This window comes from Mya arenaria, chromosome 3 (assembly GCF_026914265.1).
Source record: "Mya arenaria isolate MELC-2E11 chromosome 3, ASM2691426v1".
In the NCBI taxonomy this organism is placed as follows: Eukaryota; Metazoa; Mollusca; class Bivalvia; order Myida; family Myidae; genus Mya; species Mya arenaria.
Window position 1 is genome coordinate 22,685,989 of NC_069124.1, and position 25,438 is coordinate 22,711,426.

The 25,438-nt window shown below is 32.9% G+C and overlaps 1 protein-coding gene across 1 annotated transcript in view; it reads left to right on the forward strand.

Annotated features, from left to right (window-relative positions):
- The first annotated feature begins 4,267 nt into the window (after nt 1-4,267).
- Nucleotides 4,268-25,438, forward strand: part of LOC128229407 (uncharacterized) — a 35,123-nt gene continuing 13,952 nt past the window's right edge. The window contains exon 1 of the mRNA XM_052941319.1: nt 4,268-4,319. The gene's annotated coding sequence lies outside the window, so the exon portion shown is untranslated. The remainder of the gene's footprint in view (nt 4,320-25,438) is intronic.

Below are 25,438 nucleotides of genomic sequence, written 5' to 3' on the forward strand. Positions count from 1 at the left end.
GCAAAGACAAAACCACCGGCACTGCGGGGCCACTTGAGGTAAAACACGGCCCTTTTTTCCCGGCTATTCCCGGTATATCCCCGGACCTGGGGGGTCGGTGGTTACAATTGACTGGGCATTAATGTGATAAATGGGCAGAAAATTCATTAATTCAAAGATTTTTATGACAAAAATTATTTAATATATAGTATTTTGGACATTTTGCAATACCTTTTTAACAACTCGACCTTTTTAATCTTTACTAATTGGGTACCCAGATGTATTTTGAAAGCATCGAAACCAGACATACTTAGAATTCTTTCTTACTTGGAGACGAGAGACAAACAGTATATCAATGAGCTTATATGCTTGAAAATAGCTGATATTTGTAACCTCGATATCAATGGTTAACTGACATCACACTAATCCAATCGGAGCACAATCCGGTTTGTTTCCAAACTAATTGCCTCCAGTTAAACGTAGCATCATGACAATACCAGCATTGCTGTAAATTAGTCCACAACGTAATGTCAAAAACCAGGTAGCATGGATGCATTGGGAAATACAGAAAAAAGTTTGAAATTTGTGCTAATCTGACATATCCCGTTTACAAGTGATTTACACTGAAATCGGATTGTCCTAAACTATAGTAACACAAACTATTTATGACCAAACAAATTGGTTTTGAGCATTAGTACACTGTATGTGCATGACCTCTTTATTTTGTTTTATGTTTCTTTGCCCAATTTATGGAAATATTTTATTTAAAACAGGTTCAATCTATTTAAGTCAGTTACGCTTAAGATTTATGGAGAGCTGGGGTCTTATCGCACGCAGATTTGAGTGAATGGCAGATGATCTTTACAGTCTTTACCGTCAACGACATAAACTTCTTATAGACGGCAATGGGGCTGAGGGATCTCATCTAGATTTTTTTACCTAATAACAAGCAGGAATTTTAACACAATAGCTATTATAACAAACTTGCGATTGAGTGTGAGCAAGCAAGTACAGCTTGACAAACCACTTTGGTGAAAAGTTACTAAATGGTGATGTAAGTTGTAAAATGGAGTTGCACCTAATTGTTTAAGGTGTAGGTCTTAGAAAAGGCATGACGGTCTAAATAAAGAGGTGCAGTTGTATATATTAAAGAGTTGCACCTCCATTTTCAATTTAGATGTTTCATGGAAAGGTTACCGCAACTCTCACTCAGCGATGGTGGTGTTTGGCTTGATGGGTCACTTTCTCCACTAATCTAGACAGACTATTAAGCTACAATATTAAACACGATCTGTGGCCCACAGCAACGGTCACGATCACTCACAAAGCCATGGTGTCCGACGCAACCGTCCTTTTATCTTTTCAGTCATAATCTCGCACTCCGCCAGGAGGGGACGCTGCCAGGGTTTTGCTTGGCAGGAGGGCATACCCCTCCCGCACCTCCCCGTCCAACTTCTTAATCTTTACAGTCACAATCACTCACAAAGCCACGGTGACAGACCGCAACCGTCCATTTTTCTTTTCAGACATAAACATAATCTCGCACTCAGCCTGGGCGCCACCAGGGTTCAGCTTGGCAGGAGGGTTACCCGTACCGCATCCTCCCCGTCAACTTTCTTTATCTTTACAGTCACGATCACTCACAAAGCCATGCTGTCGGTCCGCAACTGTCCATTTATCTTTTCAATCATAGTATCGCACTCCGCCAGGGGGTCTCCGCCAGGGTTCCGCTTGGCAGGAGGGGTTACCTCTACCGCACCCTCCCCATCCGCTTTCTTAATCTTTACAATTACGATCACTCACAAAGCCATGGTGTCCGTCCGCAACCGTCCATTTATCTTTTCAATCATAGTCTCGCACTCCGCCATGGGGTCGTCGCCGGGTACCGCTTGGCAGAAGGGGTTACCTATCAATCACACACCTTCCGCGTCCACTTTCTTATCTTTACAGTCTCTTAGTCTCACACTCCGCCAGGGGTGGCTTCGAGGGTTTCGCTTTGCAGGAGGGTATACGCCTGTATATCTTTTTAGTTTCAATCTCTCAACCAGCGTATTGATAATTGAAAGGTGTTCCCAGCCTTTGATCTTAGTCAAAACATCAAACTCAGCCATGTTGTTGCTCACAGACACCCCATCCGTCTTCAGTTGCAATATCTCACTCACCATAGCTGTTTCTGAACAGGTTAACCGCATGTCATAAGTTTATGAAATTGATTTTTTCATTTTATGATTTATTGAAAAGGTTTTTTTTACAAAATAATCATACCTGTTACATGTACGTGACAAGCTCTGCTATGTGTATCGGTGTAATCCATATTCGTAATTAAATCGGTTATCCAACAGGAATAATTTTACGCAAATTCTATCCGATCAGCAATTGTCAAACATTTAAATAGTAATCGATATTGTAAAACCTATAATGACAACTACTGGTGAATGAACTGTCAGAATTATGACCTTCGTTTAGAATATGGTAAACAATGCGCATGAATATCTTTAATAAACAAGTAAAAACAAAATTTATATTTATATAATTGTTTATAGGCATACTTTGAACTATTTTGATAACTAGTGGGGCGCTTTTTCGCATCTCATAGTTTCAATTTTCATAAGACTGCTTTCTTTCGGTGTCGTCACGCTCTGATGAAATTTTGGTGTCCAGCATGCACGCACTTAATATGGTTTATGAACAGAAAAATACTGGTTCCATCACCTTTACGTCTTTTTTTCAGGCTCATAGTAGTGCACTTTTGAAAGAAAATGTTATTAAAGTGTATATGCGCGTACAAGAAGCCATAATAGGGGCTTCGCTCGGTTTAGGGCCCGTATTAAGATCATGAGTAATGTTATGTCGTAAAAGCTTTAGTTTTTTTTAAATTATTAGCAAATGGATTAAAGTAAAAATCTTGAAAAAACGTCTAAGTCATAAAACGACAGTAAGGTCTAGGACGATAAGCAACTCGACTGTGAGCTATTGCGTGTTATAAAGTGGTTAGCTGTACTTGATATATTATGTTTAAAGTAGAATGCAAGTGTACTTTGCACAATTTCCATATCAGTTGGTATTTCGTGTGTATGACATGTGTATAAAGTTTTGTAGGCACAGGGATAAATCGCAAGAAAAAGGTGTATGTTCCTAAAAATAGTTCCAAACGGAACAATCATTTGATTTGTATGTATAAATAAACACAAGAATCAGTTTTTAAAACGTAAATTGATATCTGTCTCTTTGTGATATCAGGTTCACTACGCGTGATTTGTATAAACTGTCAAAAGTTGTCAAAACGACATAAAACAAAAGCCTTTATTTAATATGAAATAATATTTTTTTTTTCTGATTTTATATCAAGAAAAAAATGAAATGTGTTTACCGACGTAAGGTTTAACATTATAATGTATAGTTCTATTGTATATCAGCTATAGATAATACGGTTACAGGGACTTCGTTAATTTTTAGGATACTTGGCTTGTTCCCGAAATTTTTATTTTATTTTTATTATTATTATTGACATTGACACTTCAAGCCGCGTCTTTACCTGAACCCTCTAAATTGTTTGGAATGACTATAACGTCGGAGCCCGTTAAATATTTCTTTTACAGGCATAAGAGCGATATCGAAGACAAGACACGAACGATTTCGAACCTTAATGAAAGGTATATTTTCTTTAGGTTATTGTTTAATCGTGTGTGGGTTATCTATTGAAGGTAGAAATTACAATTTATGGCTTTTGGGGTTCTTTTTGTTGTATATTATAAACGTTATTGCTCCCATCGTTTGTTAACACAATATATTGATGTAGACATAAGTCTATATAATAATTGAGCATTGCAATCGAAGGGAGACTAACGTTAACGCTACATTCCCGGACTTTTAAGCCCGGATATGAAGATATAAGTAAATCGCATTAAAGATTTGTTTATTTTCGAAAGTTGGATAGGCAAACAATATACCTTTAACATGTAATAATGAAAAGCTCGAAATAATGGTTTTATCCTGATTTGATCAATATCAAGATGATCAAATAAGTTACGGGATGCACTTGAGTGCCGTTAAAAGTATATGCTTCGACTAAATGGTGACTAATAACAGTAATAATATAACTCACAATTAAACATGTCTCATTTGTTTAGGAAGCTATAGTTTTGCTTTTTTACTATATTTGATAAGATTTTTGAACTTGCAAATGGTTGAGTGATATTGGCACTTTAAGCTGCGTCTTTAGCTGGGCCCTCTAAATTGTTGGGAATGACTATAACGTCGGAGCCCGTTAAATATTTCTTTTACAGGCATAAGAGCGATATCGAAGACAAGACACGAACGATTTCGAACCTTAATGAAAGGTATATTTTCTTTAGGTTATTGTTTAATCGTGTGTGGGTTATCTATTGAAGGTAGAAATTACAATTTATGGCTTTTGGGTTCTTATTTTGTTGTATATTATAAACGTTTGCTCTCATCGTTTGTTAACACAATATATTGATGTAGACACTAAGTCTATATAATAATTGAGCATTGCAATCGAAGAGACTAACGTCAACGCTACATTCCCGGACTTTTAAGCCCGGATATGAAGAATAAGTAAATCGCATTAAAGATTTGTTTATTTTCTGAAGTTGGATAGGCAAACAATATACCTTTAACATGTAATATTGAAAAGCTCGAAATAATGGTTTTATCCTGATTTGATCAATATCAAGATGATCAAATAAAGTTACGGGATGCACTTGAGTGCCGTTATAAGTATATGCTTCGATTAAATGGTGACTATACAACGCGTATCTTAGCTATTAAGAAACGATTGTCGTCAGACATCACTGCTTATTCTTTCATATCAATTATAACTAATAATATGAATGTAATATTTAGAATACGTCAAACCGAAGAAACCGAACAAATGAGTTATATGAAGAATAAATCCCTGACAGACATGTTTGTGAAGTATATTTAATAAATTGAATCGAAATATAGTCAGATATCTGTAACAACAAATTAGTTAGGCTCAATATTACGACAGCTGATAAAAGTGGTCTTATATGTCCAAATTTTAATTCGATTATGTTTTAGCATAAACAAGTTGGAACAAGATGTAAGAGAGCGAGACCAGACGATTAGAAAGGAGAAAGAAAGGTAAGATTTTGTTGTCTAGAAATACTCATCAGACTTCATTTACCTTATCTAATCATATACTGCAAAATGAGAGTTTACTCAAAGATCTACACTATTTTCAACTTACTGAATAGCTCATGAAATTTTATACCTACATTTGACTATTTTTGTGTACTAGTTGCATATTATTTAATGAGGCGTACCTCGATGTGAAACGTGAACTATTTACTTTTAGAGTTAGCACATCTGAATCCGATTTATCAAGACCTAAATTAATTCATATAAAAATCTTGTTCTTTCCTGTAATAATAGGTATTTTTGTCTTAAGACGTGTATTTTTATATTACTGAACTAAGTCAGAATTTGTATGAGCAGAAATAGAGTCTTGTGAGGTGTTAAACTATATAAAACTTCGAGTCATAAATGTATACATATGCACATATCAATCCTTATTATTGTTTCAACGCAAAAAAAAAAACATCATCCTTAAAAACATTTTTGTACCCTACGCATTTCGAAAACTAATAATAAATTGCAGAATTCGATCTACAATAGTGGGAAATGGATATCTAAAATTAATATTGGAAAAGTACTTTAAATATGCGTGTTTGGCCTAAGAAGATTGAAAATAAGCAATTTTTTATATGGATAATGTCAACTTTATCAATGTGATGTTGTTGTTTTTTATTCCTTAAATTATGAAACATATAAAAACAGCATGACATATCCTTTTAATTGATACCAAACTGGTATGGATTTAATTTGTAAATACTTGAGTTTTTAGGATATATGAACGTCTCCAAACGGTATATGATATTCAATCATTAATCATTTCCATCCCTGTCCATTTGTAAATTAAAAGGATTTAACCCTAACGAGTAATCGTTGTCACCTCTATTAAATCTAAGTCATTTCAACATTTGGCCATTAACTAAAGCCATTTCAACCCCAAACATTAAAAAACAAACTTTTCTCAATTTCCCTTAAGCACTATAAACGCTTAAGTTTAATATCAATTAAAACGAATTGAATCTAAACGAAATGATAATTTAATGAATATATTCCTGCTTATTTGTCAACTCTCTTATATGACTAATTTGAAGATATTTACACACAATTTGGCTCATTTCAAGATTATTTAAGACAAAACGGTCAGTCTGAGAGACTGTGGCTTTAAAAGCTGATACATTCATCATTGGTGAGTATCAGGTTTAAATAAGTGAATTATTACGATCTGAGTAATGTTATGTCGTATAAGCAATAGTTTCTTAAATGATAAGCCAATGGATTATAATAAATATCTTGAAAAAAATCTAAGTCATCAAACAGCAGTAAGGTCTAGGACGATTAGTAACTCGACTATGAACTGTTGCGTATTCAAAAGTGGTTAGCTGTACTTAATATATTATGTTTAAAGTAGAATGCAAGTGGTACTTTGCAGAAATTCCATATCAGTTGGTATTTCGTGTGCATGGCAAGTGTTTAATGTTTGAAAGCCACAAAGATAAATCGCAAGAATGTGTATGTTCCCAAAATTAGTTCCAAACGGAACAGTCATTTGATTTGTATGTATAAGACCAGCACATGGATCAGTTTTTAAAACGTAAATTGATATCTGTCTCTTTGTGATATCAGGTGCACTACGCGTGGTTTGTATAAATTGTCAAAAGTTGTCAAAATAACCTATTTAATACGAAATAATAGATATTATTGTTCTGATTTTATATCAAGAAAAAATATATGTTTACCGATGTAAGGTTTAACATTATAATATATAATTCTATTGTATATCAGCTATAGATAACACGATTACAGGGCCTTCGTTAATGTGTAGGCTACTTGGCTTGTTGCTGTAATTTTGATTGTATTTTTATTTCAGAAATATCCAGCTCACAACAAAAATAGAACAACTAAAAAAAAACAGAGAGCTAAACCAATGGTAATTAAAGGTTTCATATGTAGCTTAATTGCGTAAATAATGAAAAGGTAAATATATGCTGTGTTTGAATTAAGTTTACTTCGAGGAGCTTTATTTAAAAGATTTTGAACTTACAACCTTGTTAAATATAATACATTTACATACAAATTATTGCTCTATAAAAACAATCACACGAAGTGTGAATGATAGTTGTGTTATTTAACTATTTTTGTTATATATGATTTTATCTGTCTAACGTTTACGATTGTAATTAGGATATAAAGGTGTACATGCTTCAAAATTAACACAACTTTCTAGTCGCGGATTGCTCTAGCAGTTGGCCAATGAATTTGTGTTGTAAACAAAACATTAAGCCACAGAACCCGTCTGCTAAGCGAAACGATATGATTGTGAGTTTGAAACAGGTCAATTTGAAAAGATCTTTATTGCTTTACATAACCAAAACACTATCCATACTTAGTCATGCTGTTTCGTACGTCATTTCAGTTTATATGAAACCAAGCAAAAACTATCCGAAGAAAAGGGGAAGAACAATCACGATTTTAATATATATATATATCAGCTAGGATCGCATTTTTAAGGTAAGAAGAATAATAGAAACATATGGGTATCAAATCGTTCAATGTTTTGCAGTTTGTTTGGTAGCAATGTTTAATAAATTTCACAATGTATTTAGGATCATTTTAACAACATGCACTCTTGTAGGATAAAATATCGGGATACACGATTAATTCTTGTACATTTTATACCATTTTCGACGCCTTGTACTAAATTAATTGTCCTTTTTCGTTGAAATAGACCAAAAGAGAACTTGTTATTTGTTTCTCAAATCGATGTACTGATATTAAACTAAATAATAATATTATAATAATGTGAATAGTATACTGATACTTTTAAATTACATATATTTAACAACACATGCATCGATTCATGGGCTATATCTCGTAAAATGTAAAAATAAAATATGTAACGGTTCCCATTGTGTCTTCGATTCAAGATTGTTAAAACTGCTCTCTCACAAATTGACCGTTTAACATTTTCAATCTCAGAATTAGCCGATTTTGGCATCGATGTTCTGAATACAGTAATATAAGATAACGCACAATTGAACATGTCTCATCGTCTTAGGAAGTTGCCGACAATCTCATTTTTTCGAAGCGTTATTTACGCTTTACGTAGAAATCCTAAATTAAAGAATGCAAAGAATATGAATGAAATGATATAAATCAATATGAAAACCTGCAAACAATATATTGTTAACACTCTTGTATCACTGGTTTCCAAATAAATACACACAATTGGCTCGTTCCAAGATTGTTTTAGTCCAAACAGTCTATATGTGCGATTGTGGCTTTAACAGCTTATATATGCATCCTTAATGATTATCAAGTCTAAATTGGTAAGAGCAGCTCTCCAATTATGTTTGCACGTAACCGCAATAGGAACAATCTTATATAAATATTGTTTTGTAAGTCTTCATTACGTAGAGCCTACTCGAAAGATCCATTGTAGAAACAAACACAAATGTTTCGAAACATATATAAATATTTATTTTAGATTAATGTCATTAAACAGTAGACATCTGTCCATGAGTATTCACATTATGATAGGCATATTGTAATTCAGAACTCAAAAGTCGAAGTCACAAGTAATTCAGAACTCAAAAGTCAAAGTCACAAGACAGAATACATAATATAATAATAATAAGCACAACTACATGCCATTAATTTTTACTTTCGTTTCAGGAAATCTGAAGAAGATAAGGAGGTAAACGAAAAGTAAGAAAGCATCTAATTCCAAATCGATTCGATTTCAATATAATACATGAATCATCATTTTTTATTGGATGTACCCAGGAAATAGTTGTGTAAATTAAAGTTGTTTACCAAAAATGGGAGACTTTTAATAGCTTTGCTCTTTTACTACATTTCATAAGTTGTTTCAACTTGTAAATGGTTGAGTGACATTGGCAAAGCCTTGTCTTTAACTGGGCCCGGTAAACTGTTGGGAAATGCTATGACGTCGGAGCCCGTTAAATATTTCTTTTACAGGCAAAAGAGCGAAATCGAAGACAAGACAAGAACGATTTCGAACCTTAATAACAGGTATATTTCCTTGAGGATATTGTTTTAATCGTGTGTGGGTTATCTATTGAAGGTAGAAATTACAATTAATTGGCTTTTGAGGTTTTTTATGTTGTATATTATGAACGTTTTTGCTCTCATTGTTTGTAAACACAGTTTGTTGATGTATACACAATACTATATTGAGCATTACAATCGAAGGGAGACTAACGTTTACGCTACATTCCCGGACACTAAAGCCCGGAGATGAATATATATATTTTCTAATGTTGGATACGCAAAAATACCTTTAAAAAAACATGTGATATTGAAAAGCTCGACATAATTGTTTTATCCTGATTAATTAAATATAAAGATAATCAAAATAAAGTAACGGGATTCACTTGAGTCCCGTTAATAAGTATATGCCTCGATTAAATGGTGACTAATACAACGCGTATCTTAGCTGTTAAGAAACGATTGTCTTCAGACATCACTGCTTAATCTTTTCATATTAATTATGACTAATAATTTTAATGTAATATTTAGAATACGTCAAATGGAAGAAGCCGCACGAGTGAGTGATAGGAAGAATAAATCTCTGTCAGAAATGTTTGTGAAGTACATTTATTTTACTGAATCATAAATAATATAAGATGTCTTTAACAGCTAATGTGTAACAAATTAGTTAGGCTCAATATTACGAGTGCTGTTAAAATGTTGCTCTTATATTTTAGAACTTTAATTCGATTTTCCAGCATAAACACTTTGAAACAAGATGTAAGAGAGCGAGACCAGACGATTAGAATGGAGAAAGAAATGTAAGAATTTAATGTCTAGAAATAGTCAACAGACGTTGTTTACCTTACATTATCATATACTGCAAAACGACGGTTTTTCTTAAAAATACACTATTGAAAACTTACTGAATATTTGAAAACTTACTGAATATCTCTTGATGAAATTTCATACCTACATTTGACTATTTTTATGTACTTGTTGCAGACTATTTAATGAGGCGTACCTGAATGTGAAACGTGAAATATTGACGATTAAAGTTAATACAACTGAATCCGATTTATTAAGACTTAAATTCATTCATATAAAAATCAGGTTCGTTTCTGTAATAGTAGGTCTTTTTGTCTTTTGAAGAATTTAGATGTGTTTGTATTTTTTATATTACTGAACTAAGTCTGAATTTGTATGAACAGAAATAGAAGTGAGGCGTTAAAGTAAACAAAAACATCGATTCAAAATAGTTTGCGTATGAACAGATCACACCTTATTATATATATAATAGTTTGTGTTTATCGTAAAAGTATTTGAAATATGCTTTTTTGGTCTTAAGTTAGCGGATTGAAAATTTGCAATATCATGTACGATTTTAAAATTGATTATTTTAAATTTCAAAATCTATATTAATGTGGTGTTGTAATGTATGTCTGTTGAATGGTATGTTTCTTTTTTGTAGTTGCAAGATGTCACAATTGTGCTTTACTTTTATTCGTATTGCAAAATCATTTTTATTTAACGCAAATATGTTGACTGTTATTAAGAAACACAATATTATGGTATGGTAACTATAGTACATAACCTTTTTTGATGTTTGAGGATATATGACTGCCTCCAAATGGTTAATGTCATTTCAACTCTTAATCATTTCAAACCCTCTCCTTTGGTAAATAGAAAGTATTTAACCTCTAATTTACCTTAATCATTTTAACACCCTAGAAAGCATAATCATTTTAACCCCTTTTTAATCTTAGTCGTTTCAACCCCTAATAAACATAGGTCATTTCAACTCCTTATAAAACAAAGTTATTTCAACTCCTCATAAACATAATCCTTTCTACCATTTGTGTTCTGATCAGATTGTGAATGAAAATAATTGAAACGTACGTTTTTATTTCGTCTGAGGTGTCGGGGAAATGGTGAACATATCCGACATCCCTTCAAACATTTGTCAATAGATCAGAAAGTCAGAACGAAGAATTAAATAATATAAATGTTATGACGCCTTTATCTTAGCGATGTGAACGAACTAAAGCTTTATTCCAAACTCGCAATATATTTTTTATTTAAATTCCGAACTAGTTATGCATGCTTATGTGTAACCGTACATTATGAACATTATAAATTTGCGCTCTGTTTTCATAAACGCACTTTCAAATTTCATCACTAAACAACTAAAGAAAGACCTGAAGGAAACAAAATCAGGAGAAATGGATCTCCGAAAGAAAGAAAAACAGTCAAAGGAAAATTTAACTTCCCTTAAAACGACATACAATGAATTGGTCCAGTCCAAAGACAGACATGTTGAAAATCTAAAAGAAATGGAAGCATTGAAGTCAAAACTCGAACAAGATCTTTCCAGAAAGAATGATGATTACCATTTTCAACAAAAAGATCTCAATGAATCGAAGGAACAAATACGTAGCTTGACTCTCAAGTCAGTATTTAGTAATCAGTAATCATAAGGGAGCAAAATGATACATACCTTCGAAATATCTTTATGATAAGATATGTCATTTTAGTTTTATATGTCCTAAAAAAGTCAGGTATTGAAATGAACATATATGTTGACACACTTATTCTACAGGTTAAGCAAAATAGCCGGAGCAAACAATGCTTTTCAAAACCCGAACATAGCAGATATAGGTGACCCAAATCGGCCAACCAAGCTTGCAGAGAGGTTTGGCGAGCTTTATGACAACCAGTGGATAGATGCATTTGAACAAATAGATTTAGAGGATGATGAGGACAAAATTAAACGATTGTATGATGTTTTTAAGGTATCAAATCATGTTATTTTTATCAGTATAATTACAAGCTGATATATTGATATAAGTACTAGTACTATAAACCAATGTTTGGTAATATGAGTTTTTTATATTTATAAGTAGCTGCAGTAGCAGCAGCCGTAGTAGTAATAGTAGAGTTTTAAGTCTGACCTTGTCGACAAATGTGAATTAATTTTACTCATGGTTAATGATTCATAATTGTTTTTTATCCTTCGTATATTTATACAATTATGCAAAATATTTTACGTCATATTGTGTTATGTTGTGCTATTTAATATGAGTATACTAATGACTTCATCAAGCACTTTGGACTTCACATCTTAGCGTCGTGTCAATGTTGCTGAACATCTTAGCCCATTTGTTGGAAACTAAACATTTCTTCTCTATAAAGTAACATTATGTATATGCTATTTAGTTGTTTTTAGCGTACATATTTCTTTAAAATTCAATGTATTTTATTTACCAACATTTAACTGTTATCATACCTATGTGTCGACTTTTAACGACTTAATTTTAGCGGCAGCAACAGCAACTACAGCAGCAGCAGAAGCAACAGTGAAAGTAGAAATAGACGATAAAGTTGAAGTCGTACGGTAACTTAATAACATATAAAGATCTCAAAACACGTTTACATTATACAGAAACTCGACGGGCACTGCCTTGATGTTTGTTGGAATTATGACGCTGCTGTGAAAGAAAGCCTAACAAATCTTACAGTTACCAGTAAAAGCAAAGTACTGAAACCCGAACGAACGCAAGAAGCTGAAAATGATACCGATTCATCATCGGAAAACGGTATCAATACTCCATCGGAAATAGAAACCACTTTACCTTTGCGAGAAGAATCAGAGGAAGAAATGACTGGGAATGTTGGTCTATGCAACACATATCTGTGGCACAATAAAGAGACTGAGGTTTATAAAGAAATTTTACGTCTTCAAAAATAATTAATAGTTAGTCTAAATATGATGTTCATAATCATGTTTGATATGTAATGTGATATTTAAGGATATAGGGGGCCGGTGCAAAATGATAAAATATAAAAACGATACTGATGTGGTAAGTACGCATTTTTAATCGACATTTATATGTATAATTTTGCTATTTAATGACGGTGATATGTTTGGTATTTAAAATATACAATATCTTAAAAGTGTATATTATATTTTATATTATAAGAAATATATAAGCCCTGAATCAGTGACGGAATCTGAGTGTACAGGACATGTACCGGCAGAGGGAAAGAAGGAGGAAAAAGGAGTGGAAGAAAAAGAAGGAGGAAAAGAAGAAAAAGACGAAGGAAAAGGGGGCAAAACAGAAGGGAAAATGGAATCAGGTTCCTTTAAACAGGTCATTGAACATATACATTGACTTATAATGTTCAACTGAACACTTGGTGTTGCATGATGTGTTAACTAACGTTTTGTATTTTTTATTAATGATTTGTTTAATGTATCTTCCAGACTGGACGTTTCAAAGCTGAGAAGAAAATAGAAGGTGACATTTTAGATGAAAATAATGAGTATAATCTAGATGTTAAATCAGAAAATGGATCAAGTGAGGTAATACAATGATGAAGTTCATTTCACTTTTTAACATGCTAATAATGTAATTTAATCAAAACTAATGCATGAACATGATCGAATAACTGCACGAAAGGTATCGTTTAAAAATTGTACAGCTTAAACAGTACTTAGTAACAAATGTTTTCTACTCATCAATGAAGGTCATTGCGTACCATATATATATGTATACGTTATAGGTATAAAAATTAAATATGTCACAATGTCTTCGATGATTAGACATGCAGTGTTTAATTACAAACTACTTTAATTTACCATTCATAAATTTCACTCTCGGATAAAATTATTATCTGAGTGATAACATAGTCAGCATAGCAAAACTTGTAATTAGATTCTTTCTTGCAGGCTGCACCAGACATAAAGAAAGACGCACAGGAGTTGGAAGATGATACTGATTGCAAGAAAATAGACAACATAGCTGAAAAAGAACGTTCTCATGTTGAACTAGCTTATCAGAATGATAAATCTGCAGAGGTAGTACTTTACATCATTCGGACAGATCCATTGTCAAAAATATAGGCTTTCCAAGTGGTTATCTCTTTCATAACATTGACATAACATCTTTGATAACAGCTTGTTTTGCTGTGATTATTAATGAGGAGTTGATGGGTTATGATTTAATACAATGTCTTAAAAGTGTATCTTATATTTTATATCATAAGGAATGTATAAGACCTGAATCAATGACGGGATCTGAGTGTACAGGACATGTACCGGCAGAGGGAAACAAGGAGGAAAAAGGAGCAGAAGAAAAAGGAGAAAGAGAAGAAAAAGACGAAGGAAAAGGGGGCAAAATAGAAGGGAAAATGGAATCAGGTTCCTTTAAACAGGTCATTGAATACGATACTATTGTTAACATTAACAAATCATGTCAATTATTAGTACCTTATTTCAAAATTGATATGAATAATAGAATCATTTTCACAGTGTAGATGAGCAGTATATCAACACCGTTGGCCATTTGTATATAGGAAATCTGACACAGTTCTAACATATGTTTAAAATATAAAAATAACTTTAAGACACATTTGGCTTGGTTTTAAACTTTGAATGTATGATAGCATTTTAGTGTTACGAGTGCCAAAAAGCATCAAATGTTATTGTAAATAAATTATGTTTTAGGGATGCCTATCACGTACAATTACTATGTTTAATTCTTCAAATGAAATATATACATTGACTTATAATGTTCAACTGAACACTTGTTGTTGCATGAAGTGTTAACTAAGGTATTGTATTTTTTATTAATGATTTGTTTAATGTATCTTCCAGACTGGACGTTTCAAAGCTGAGAAGAAAAAAGAAAGTGCCCTTTCAGATGAAAATAATGAGTATAATCCAGATGTTAAATCAGAAAATGGATCAAGTGAGGTAATACAATGATGAAGTACATTTGACATTTTTAACATGTTTATAACGTAATTTAATCAAAACTAGTGCATGAACATTGTGGCATAACCGCGCGAAAGGTATCGTTTAAAAATTGTACAGCTTAAATAGTACTTATTAACAAATGTTATCAATATGTACTCATCAATGAAGGTCATTGCGTACTATATATATAAAGATATATATATGATAGTATGTCACATCTGTATATGTCATACATATAATTGCTTACATGCAGTGTTTAGATTAAACTCTTTTTTTTATTTGACAAATATCATAAAAACATACATACGTTATATGTATAGAAATGAAATACGTCACAATGTGTTCGAGGATTAGACATGCAGTGTTTAATTACAAATTACATTAATTTTCCATTCATAAATTTCACTCTCGTATGAAATTATTATCTAAGTGATAACATAGTCAGCTTAGCAAAACTTGTAATTAGATTCTTTCTTACAGGCTGCGCCAGACATAAAGAAAGACACACAGGAGTATGAAGATGATACATATTGCAAGAAAATAGACAACATAGCTGAAAAAGAACGTTCTCATGTTGAACTAGCTTATCAGAATGATAAATCTGCAGAGGTAATACTGTACATCATTCGGACAGTTCCATTGTCAAAAATATAGGCTTTCCAAGTCGTTATCTCTTTCAAAACATTGACATGACATCTTTGATAACAGCTTGTTTTGCTGTGATTATTAATGAGAAGTTCATGGATTGTAATTTAATGTATTACAAGCTATGTGTAAGCATTTCAACAAAATAATTTTAGGTTTCTTAGCAATACTGTTTACTTCTTGTTTTCTCTTCAGTTTAAATCAGACTTCAATGTAAAGACGGAAGGAAACGAATGCAATGGCGACAAATCTCAACATGATGTAGAGCCCAAAGAAGAAAAACAGACAAAACAGGTATTTCTTTATTAAATGCATCACGACTAAAACAGGGTGTATACATCAGGCATGCGTATGACCCACCAAGAGGAAGCAAGAAATGCTATATGTTTTTTCTCACTACTGGACTTTATAAGGAACACAAATTCCATCAGTACAGCCAGTCATAACGATTCATATACCTTGCATGCATTGATATATCTTATTACCTCTATTCGATTGTTACTGAATCAACTGTCTATAACATAAAGAAATACGTCAAGTTTGAAATTTGTTCAATGTACTTCATTAATTACATGTATTAATGTTTTTGAAGGATGAACATAAAGAAAACGTAATATTCTTGAAGTTTGATTTCGATTCACTGACCAACAGACAGAAACAGACCATATGTGAAACCCGAAGAATCGTTCACACACAGCTGGAAAATCAAGTTGTCAAGGTAATAACATTGCTATGCCTTGCTGTTTGTTGGAATTATGCAAGAATGTCAACACGACCGTCTTACATTTAACTACAATGACATATTATCTGGGGAAAATACGAATTAAATAACATCAACGTCTGCTTATTTTGTATACAATTTAGGAACAGTCTAATATTATACAATAAAGATGTTCACTGATATTAGGTGAAGTTTTAAATTGCTTAATATGCTATTAAAACATTTAGCTTATATACTTAATTTTTTGTCTTAAAGGCAATTTCTCAGGCTGTTCTGGAAGAAATGGAGCTTCCTAGAGAGACAGGGGTAGTCTCATACGTAGAGGAATGTGCTAAAATATGTTGGCTAGCACGTTTACATGATCCGCCGGTACACATTGAGTTCGAGGAGATCGAAGATGACTCACCGTTCAACGCTGAAATGTATAAGGCATATACTAAGACAGGCAAACGGCTGGATTACTTTGTTTGGCCTCCTGTTTTCCTACATAAAAATGGACAAATGTTGAGTAAAGGTGTGGCTCAGGGAAAGTAATGCTAAGGTCGCGTTTACTGAGTATATGTTTACTATTTATATTGCTGGTCGCTGGTCAGTTCTGTTATTGTTACTTACACATTGTATAAGTGTACTACTTAGTGAGTGCATTATTCTTATCGAATTACTACTGTGTTTTATTTATTTAATTGAGTGTTTAAAAATGTTTAGCGGACTGAGTAGTGTTCGTTTCCAAACAAATACTTTCACCTGTGGAATACCAATTTCGTGTATGCAAATATTCCTTTTGGTTATACCAGAGTTCTAATGGGTAATTATTATAAAAAAAACAAATTTAATTTAGCTCTTGGTAAATTTATAAATACAAAACGCGTAAAAGTCTATTTGGAAACTGAATGTATTACAAACTTGATGTTGTTAAGTTATTTCTTTGAGAGCGACTAATAGCGGAACATATATTTATATGGTCTGAGTTCAATATTCATCCCTCATCCCTCAAAACTAAAACTTCACTGAATAGTAATATTTTCTATCAAAAGAGAAATAATGGTAAACCTGCTATGTGTTAAAAATACAATGTTCGAAAAAGAATTTACACATTTTCCGCCAGACATAATTGCATTAAGTATATTTATGACATTAAATAACAACATTTAACATAATTTAAAGTTTGAGTTTATGTTTGAGACTCAGACTCTAGACGTTAATAAATACGGGCCTGGAACGATCTTACAGACTGTCTGTTTCTCGATTGATATTAAATGCATACATCTTTTCTAACAAACAAATGGGCATATGCAATGATAAATATATTATTGCATGCTAATACTGATGTTAGTAAATTTTCCATTACATTGTTGTAATCACTACTGTTTTCATGCACAACGAAGCTCAAAATATCCGTAGCCTGGGGAACGTTACATTAAATGTGTGTATTTTTTAATTAGCAAATTGGCTGAAGAAAAACAAATGGTTGTTGTTGTGCAATTCCTGTTTAAGAAGTACACCTTTAATTGATATGAACATAAACATATATTTCAAGCAAAAATTAGATTTCAATATCGCAATCTTTATTATTATAACCTTATAAATGTGAGATTCGATTGAAACCTTCATATTTTCGTATTTTTAAATGTGTTTGTGGCACGTTGCTTATGTACTACTTTAGTATATTTTGATTTATACTGTTAACATTTCATAATTAAATATCAAGCCAATCAACAGCATGTTATATCTGTAACATACTTTCAGTTACAATAAATCGTGTGTTTGTCATTAAAATAGCCTACTGATTTCCTTACCAAATGTGTGTAGTGTATTTGTCTTTTATAATATTTTATTGTGAATATTAACATAATAGTATGCATGTGTTTTTATTTCTAACATTCATATCTACACATGGTTGGTGAATATGTTATATTGTTATAATATACATATTGTTTGGTAATCAGAATATATACTATTCCATACACATGTTTTATTAATATTCTTCCACCACCATTTTAACATCTACTTTGGTAAAGTACTTGACTATAGTTTTTTCTATTTAGTACAACTTGAATTGAATACTGTGGTCATTGGTATGGACAGAAAGGTTTGTTTTGTAAGTGGCCACAATTTGTTAACATAGGGCACCGCAGGATTCTCGGTTTAGTTGCAATAGGTTAAATTGTCAATTGAATGGCATTATGAATGAAGTAACACTATTATTGACTTGTATTTTATATAAGTCGCTTTTGACTTATATACGTCGCTTTTATTTTTAATAATGTTTTTTTTCTTTATTTGTTCCCAGTTTTAGTACAATGGTGCTTTTTATTATGAAACTCTATGATCACACAGTTTTAAACCTTTTATTTTATAAGGCAGACTGTGTGTGATGTTTTTGGTTTCTAACGATGACTGCATCGTATCTTTGAAAAGTATTTGCATTAGGTGCTCTGAATTGTTTCCCTCCGTCTGCAGATAGAGTTGGGATTTCTAATCATTGAAGTACTTGAGGTTTACCTTTTCGTTTTTTAATATTATTTGTTTTATTGATATGTTTTCTCAAGTTAATGCATACTTTGATAAGATTTACCTTTGCGTTTAATCTTTATTAAGAATTGTTGGGATAAGAGTGAGTTTTGTGCACATAAACTGGTTTAAACCCCCAGTAAATTTACATTTTACTGACCGTTCCAAGGCTGTACCTAACAATTCTTGATAAACATACCAACTATTTATATATATATACGATATAGTATTTATGCACTGTGCTGTTTGTAGAGTTTTTGTGCTGTTCTATGTTTCTTGTTTGTGATTTTGTGTTTTATGTCTTTGGCGTTTGCCCATTGCCACTAAACCGAGTTTATGCTACTGAGCATGTTTTTGTAGCATTTTGCATATATATTGTAATTTAAATTGTTAAATAGTATATCCCTGTTGACCATGGATGAGCATGGCAATCATAACAAATTGATAATGTGACGCTGAATGTCATAGATTTGAACCACGTCTGGATTCATTTAACTTGGGAAGACAAATATGGTCATTGTTTGCATTCAATGGGTAAACGTCTAGTCAAAAGAACATTGGACACTTACTATAATTAAAGATAATTTTCCTGGGGAGTATTTGGCTCTGAATTGGCTTAATACAGCAATACCCACTAACGTATCGACCTCGAAAGTTCGCGAGATGGTTTATGTATTTAAACAGTAATAACACTAGTGTTTTACCATCAGTTCTTGTAAAAGGTTTTAAGGTTTTTACAGACATACCGTTATTTACAGTATAGTAACTTATTCAAAATTGTAACTATGTTTTATGTCAAAATTGTCGCCACAGTAATCATGTTGAATTATGCGACCTTCATGCTTTGTTGCTCTATTGTAGATATACATTATGAAATATGGAAAATGATCGAGGACACGGACCGGTTAACGTCCTTGGTTTTGATAGGCTCGGGGAAGTTCGTTTTTATGATACCCATGCATATGTCCGTATGCAACCATGCGATTAATAATGGTCATATAATGCCCTTTCTTAAAAATGGTGGTAGATACATACCGTATAATACATTCGGTGTTTAAATTGAACACTTAATGATTTGGTAATAACTTCGGGGTTGTTACTGACAGTTGACATTATCGGTAGTCACTGTCGGTATGAAATGTTAGGTAGTAACATTGATAACAAACACTTTATTCACTGACGCTGTTTACCGACAGTAGTTTACGGACGGTAGTCAACGATGGTATGAAACAACTGGAATTTACCTTTATATTAAACATTAAACGCTGGTTACTAACAGTAGTCACTGATGCTAGTCACTGCCGGGATGACACATTGGGATGTTATGTTTATATTTACACACTGTATTCACTGAGGCTTGTTAGTGACAGTTGTCATTGACGGTAGTCATTGATGGGAAGACAAACTGGATGGTAATGCTTATATTAAACATCGTATTTATTAAAGCTGAACCACTGGGTGGTAACGCTTTTAAATCGTCATGGTTTATTGACATCACTTATCCATACTCACTGATGGCTTCGTTTGCATGGAATATGGGTAGACTGGAGACGTAGGTGTTGGCTGATGTGGTATGAAACATGTGTTTACTGCAGGAGGGAGACGTAGGTGTTGGATGATGTGGTCTTGAATATGCATTAACTGAAGGCGGGGGACGGAGGTGATGGATGATGTGGTATGGAATATGTATTAACTGAAGGAGGGGGATGGAAGTAATGGTTGATAAGTAATGGAAAATGTGTTAACTGCAGGAGGGAAATGGAGATGTTGCATGATGTGGTATGGAATATGTGATAACTGCAGGAGGGAAACGAGGATGTTGGCTGATATGGAATGGAATATGTGTTTACTGCAGGGGGGGGATGGAGATGTTGGATGATGAGGTATGTGATATGTGTTAACTGCAGGAGTAAGTCGAAATTGATGGTTGATGCGGTACTGAACAATTGTAAACTGTAGCTTGGTTGGTCGTACAAAATGTCATAGATAAAGGTGGTGTCACATCAGTATTTCTGTCTGACGGTATTAACAATCACTTTATACTATTATTTGTTATAAAATCTAGTTCCATCCATATTGCAACATGCCGTATGTTTTCGAATGTTCTGTTTATATATGACGTTAAATGATACACATGGTGTTTATTGAATAAAATTTGAGAGTTTCTGACGAATGTTTGAATAACATCTTTTGAACATTTCTAAATGTATCTTATATACCATGTGCTTGTTTGATTAGAATTTAAGTGTTAATGTTTATGCTAACAACTTTAATAAATAACATTCTAATAAGAAAATAAACGTAAATTGATCATAACCTCTACGCGTTTGATAAATTGGTTCAATCCGTTATAAAAGCACAAATTACGCTGTGAACCTGTAAAAGAAATCAAGTAGGTTAAGCATCTTCAGCTTGTTTTTGAATCGCAAATCTTTCAGGTTCACGTCATTTTAAGGTGGTAAGTAGCCATTAGTCTGAGATGATATAACCATGCTTTGATTATTGGGGTAATTGGTCCAATGTCTTATATATCACAGTTTCGCATATAAATTGAACTGCGATTATTACAAAAAACATTGTAATTTATTGCAACTTTACCCCACTCTGCACTGACAATTGTAAGTTAATTTTCATCTGCCTTTAAATAATTTATAACGACTAAATCGTATAATGCCCCCTTCGCTAACGCGTACACATGTTATATTGTTTAATATCCTTGCCACTGTTGCGAATATGTATTTAGCCTTTCACGTTCTTTCGTTTTTGTATGTTGGCCATATCTATCTTATTAGATAATCTGCTAACGTCCGATGGTGAAGGTTACGAGTGTATGATATAAGAAGCCTTATCGTTCAATTTATATATTTTTTTAAATTCAAAAGTAATGGCTGTTTGTATATGTGAATAACTAATTGTTCAATATGGCAGAATTTATCATTTTGGCATGTTTTCATACGGAAACATAAGTTTCAGGCATTTTTACTATTATATCGAGTAAAAGATAAAAACGGCTACCTACATGGGACAATCGTGCATAACCGGTGAGTAACAACTATTAAATATATGATTACGTGCTCGTGAATACCAAGTACGTGCGCACCAGCCGGGATCGATATTTTTGTGTTAAATAGCCTTTAATGTTTTTAAACAATCAAAAAGTTACCTTCGTGTTAATGTTACGAATCTGTAGAATAATAATCTAAAAATTTTATTCGACTCACTTCAACTTTTCAACTCAACAAAGCTAGCACAAAAGTCAAAGTTGGTTCAAAGGTTAATATAAAATCATATCTTTGAGTTGTTGTCAGGTACAAAAGAATAATAAGCATAGTGTCTTAATATCCAAATTAGCAGTTTAAGGCGCAACGCCAACATATATCACTTCGCGATCTTATGTATAATATATGACTATAACTCTAGGACACTTGGTTATGCAAAGGACCGTCTTTTTTGCTACTTACGCCTTTGTTTGTTCTTTTTTCTAAACCATGCATAACCACTCGACTTTGTCTATTTCAATAGCAGCCAACCTTTTAATACTCTAGCAGACTTTCAGCCTTCTTTCGAAAGCAGCTTTGTCTGCTAAAAATGTTTGATTTGCCACTAACAACCACTGCATTTTTACCAGCGGTTTACTGATGTGTTCCTGTAATAAGGGAAACACTTGATTTTTACAGACGAGTATGACATTTGTAAAGAATCCCGGTTTAGCGAGGATTTTACGTTAAAGAATTGAAAACGCAAATGATATATTTTAATTATTGTCCATTTTTTTATTTCTTGCTATACCTGGTTATTTACCTCTGTACCTTCTTGCACTAATTATTTTTATCCCTTAAAGTATACAAGGTAACCGTATGCCAATCATTACGTTTGTCGACCAGAGTGGGGAATTCGATGCACTTTCGACTGTAGTTTCCACCATGAATCAAAGCTGCTAAGAGTAAAACATTTAGTCTGTGAATAAAACCAACATTTCATTTCCTATGTTTTGAGAGTTTTTGTTTTAAAATTTCTAGGTGATGCAGAAAAGGCTCCCGTTCAGTAGGTATTTTTTCTCATGTTGGTAACAATATATCACTCCGCCCTTAATGTTAGCCGCCTTATGTTTGTCACTGATGTGCCATCACATTTCGGATATGGAATCTTACAAAAAAGACAACTTTTTATAAGTAGTGGGCCGATTATTGGCGAAAATCGATTAATCGTCGCCTCGTGCTAGAAGTTTACTATAGTCAGCGACGTTTTGTCGAATAAGATTTATCAAAGAAATGTCACAGCGTACTCTCGAATAATATGTTGTTTAACTTCTAGTCCTTAGTTATTCTAATCAATATTGCTGATAGGATAATCAAACTTATGATTTTATATAAATGTAATCATTTTATTTAACTCATGGACCGACTGTGAGTCATCATGATACACAAATTATTCATTAAATAAGTCTGTCTGTCTGTCTCTCCGATAAATTGATATTGAAAATCCAACCATCTCTTCTTATAATGCAAACATAGAAGACTTTGCTACTTGCATGCTGACCTCAGGAGGTTAGCACGAAATAAAGTATGCACGCGTCAGTTTTACAAATTGGAATAAAGAAAATAGTGGTCAGTATGTAATAGCTGATGGAACCTCAGATGATTTAACTTAATGTGTCTGAACTTATTCTGCCGACCATTTAATTGAAAATGGCTTTTAACAAAATATATACTTATTTCAATAAAACCATTGGCATAGGAAGAACGTGTACAATTTTCGTCGAATATGTTGTACCTCTGGTACGAGGACCATGTTGTTACCGGAGTCTGCCATCTGGAAATTTGGACCAAATGAGTGTTGTATGGAGTTCTCGGATTAGACGCATCACAACGTAGTATATAAAAAACAATTACCTCTGTATAGTTCGTCTATGAATTATAAATACACAGTCAATATACGATTATGCCGATGTGGTCAGCAATAAACGAGCGGACTGATAACACAGAATATCACTTTAATAGTGGCAATGGTTCATTTTCATTGGCACGTTAAAGATCATTTGTTTACGTCCAGAGGTTTGTTAACGGCTTTTAGGAATTTTAATGCGTAAGTGTACAGTGTACGAATCCATATTAAACGAATGGCATCCAACGTGATGACAAATATTGTCAGACTCTAACTGACAACAATTCTTTAAGTACTTGTAACACAAATCTTGCATAAAGCTCTGATGTGAATGTAAACCTCGTGCTGATAACACATGCAATATACAATAACTAGCTACCATGGTTACTGTTACTCCTGCTTCCTCGTTACTGACAGCAGTTGGATGTGTAGGAATAAAAACTAAACGCAAGGTATCAAAAGTGACAAATTTGTCAGGCTCTGACTGACACCAATTAAAAAGTACTTGTAACACAATTCCGGAAAAAAAATATCTGAGATGAACATGTTAACCTTGTGCTAATTACACATGTCACATACACTTACTATGAAGGGTTTTAGCCAGGTGTTAAAAAGGACAGTGTGATAAAAATGAGACAGGGTTCTGAGGGACAAAATGGCACATTATATAGGGCAATGAATCATTAAAGCATTTTGAGTTTCCAAATATTTCCATATACCATATTTCAACTATAAATAAAAACAAAATATATTTTATTGTCTCAAGCAATTAACTCTTTGAAGGCAGGGTGGTTCACATTCAGGTCTCCATAAGGGCAAAAGTGTGCTTTCATAATAGGACAGGGAGCCGCACCCTACCATATTATTTTAAGCTAAAAAGCTAAAACCCCAAACTAGGTTTCTGAATTCTTTTGACTACTTATTCATTTCAACTAGTAGTTTGTTAACATGTTAAAGCATTTAAAATCATTTTAATTAATTTTAAATCATGCCACATCAATGTCTGTAGAAACATGTACTTTTATTCATTTTATTTCACTGGTCAATATGTTGCTTTTGATTTATATTGTGATATTACGTTTAAGTTTGAATATTTTACTCCTTCGTTTGTGTGAACGTTATTCTTATAAGTGCAATCAATATGCCTTAAAAATGCATAATACATTTTCAAGTCGCCATTGTTTGCATTACCGCTAACTGAGTGTCATTATATTTTATTTTCAACGTAACTTCATTAAAAGAACTTGACTAAGAAAAAAGCAGGCAGACGTTGACATACACTCCACGGCCCCCACGTTCACTTCATAACTGGGATCATTTCACGCAATTCCACATTCAGTTCTTTCGTCATAATCAAATTAAGTGCAGTATTTATTAAGTGTTTGACTCCTTTATATCGAACATCATTTATTCATTTTACAACATTAAAATGATATACATTTCCATTTATTCTGTACGTGTTTAAGCAGTCTTTTTTTGTCTGGAGTGTGACTTAAAAAGTCTTCAAGGTACAGTATTCAAACTTTATTTACAGTTCGGTACACAGGAACCATAACCCTCGGGCAGTATTTATGTTATTGTCCTTTTGTTAATTTAATACATTTATTTTGTCTGGAGCATTTCTTGAAAAGCCTTCAAACTTCATATACTGATATATCTCATTAGAATTAAGTGCAGTTCACAAGAACCATTACTCTTGATGCATTACATTTTTAGTTATTGCAATGTGTTATCCTTTGTTGTAAATCAGTCTGTATTATACTTAATTCAATGGAGGAATACAATATTATGTCGCTTTTGTATGCTTTATTCAAGCACTGTATTAAACTCTT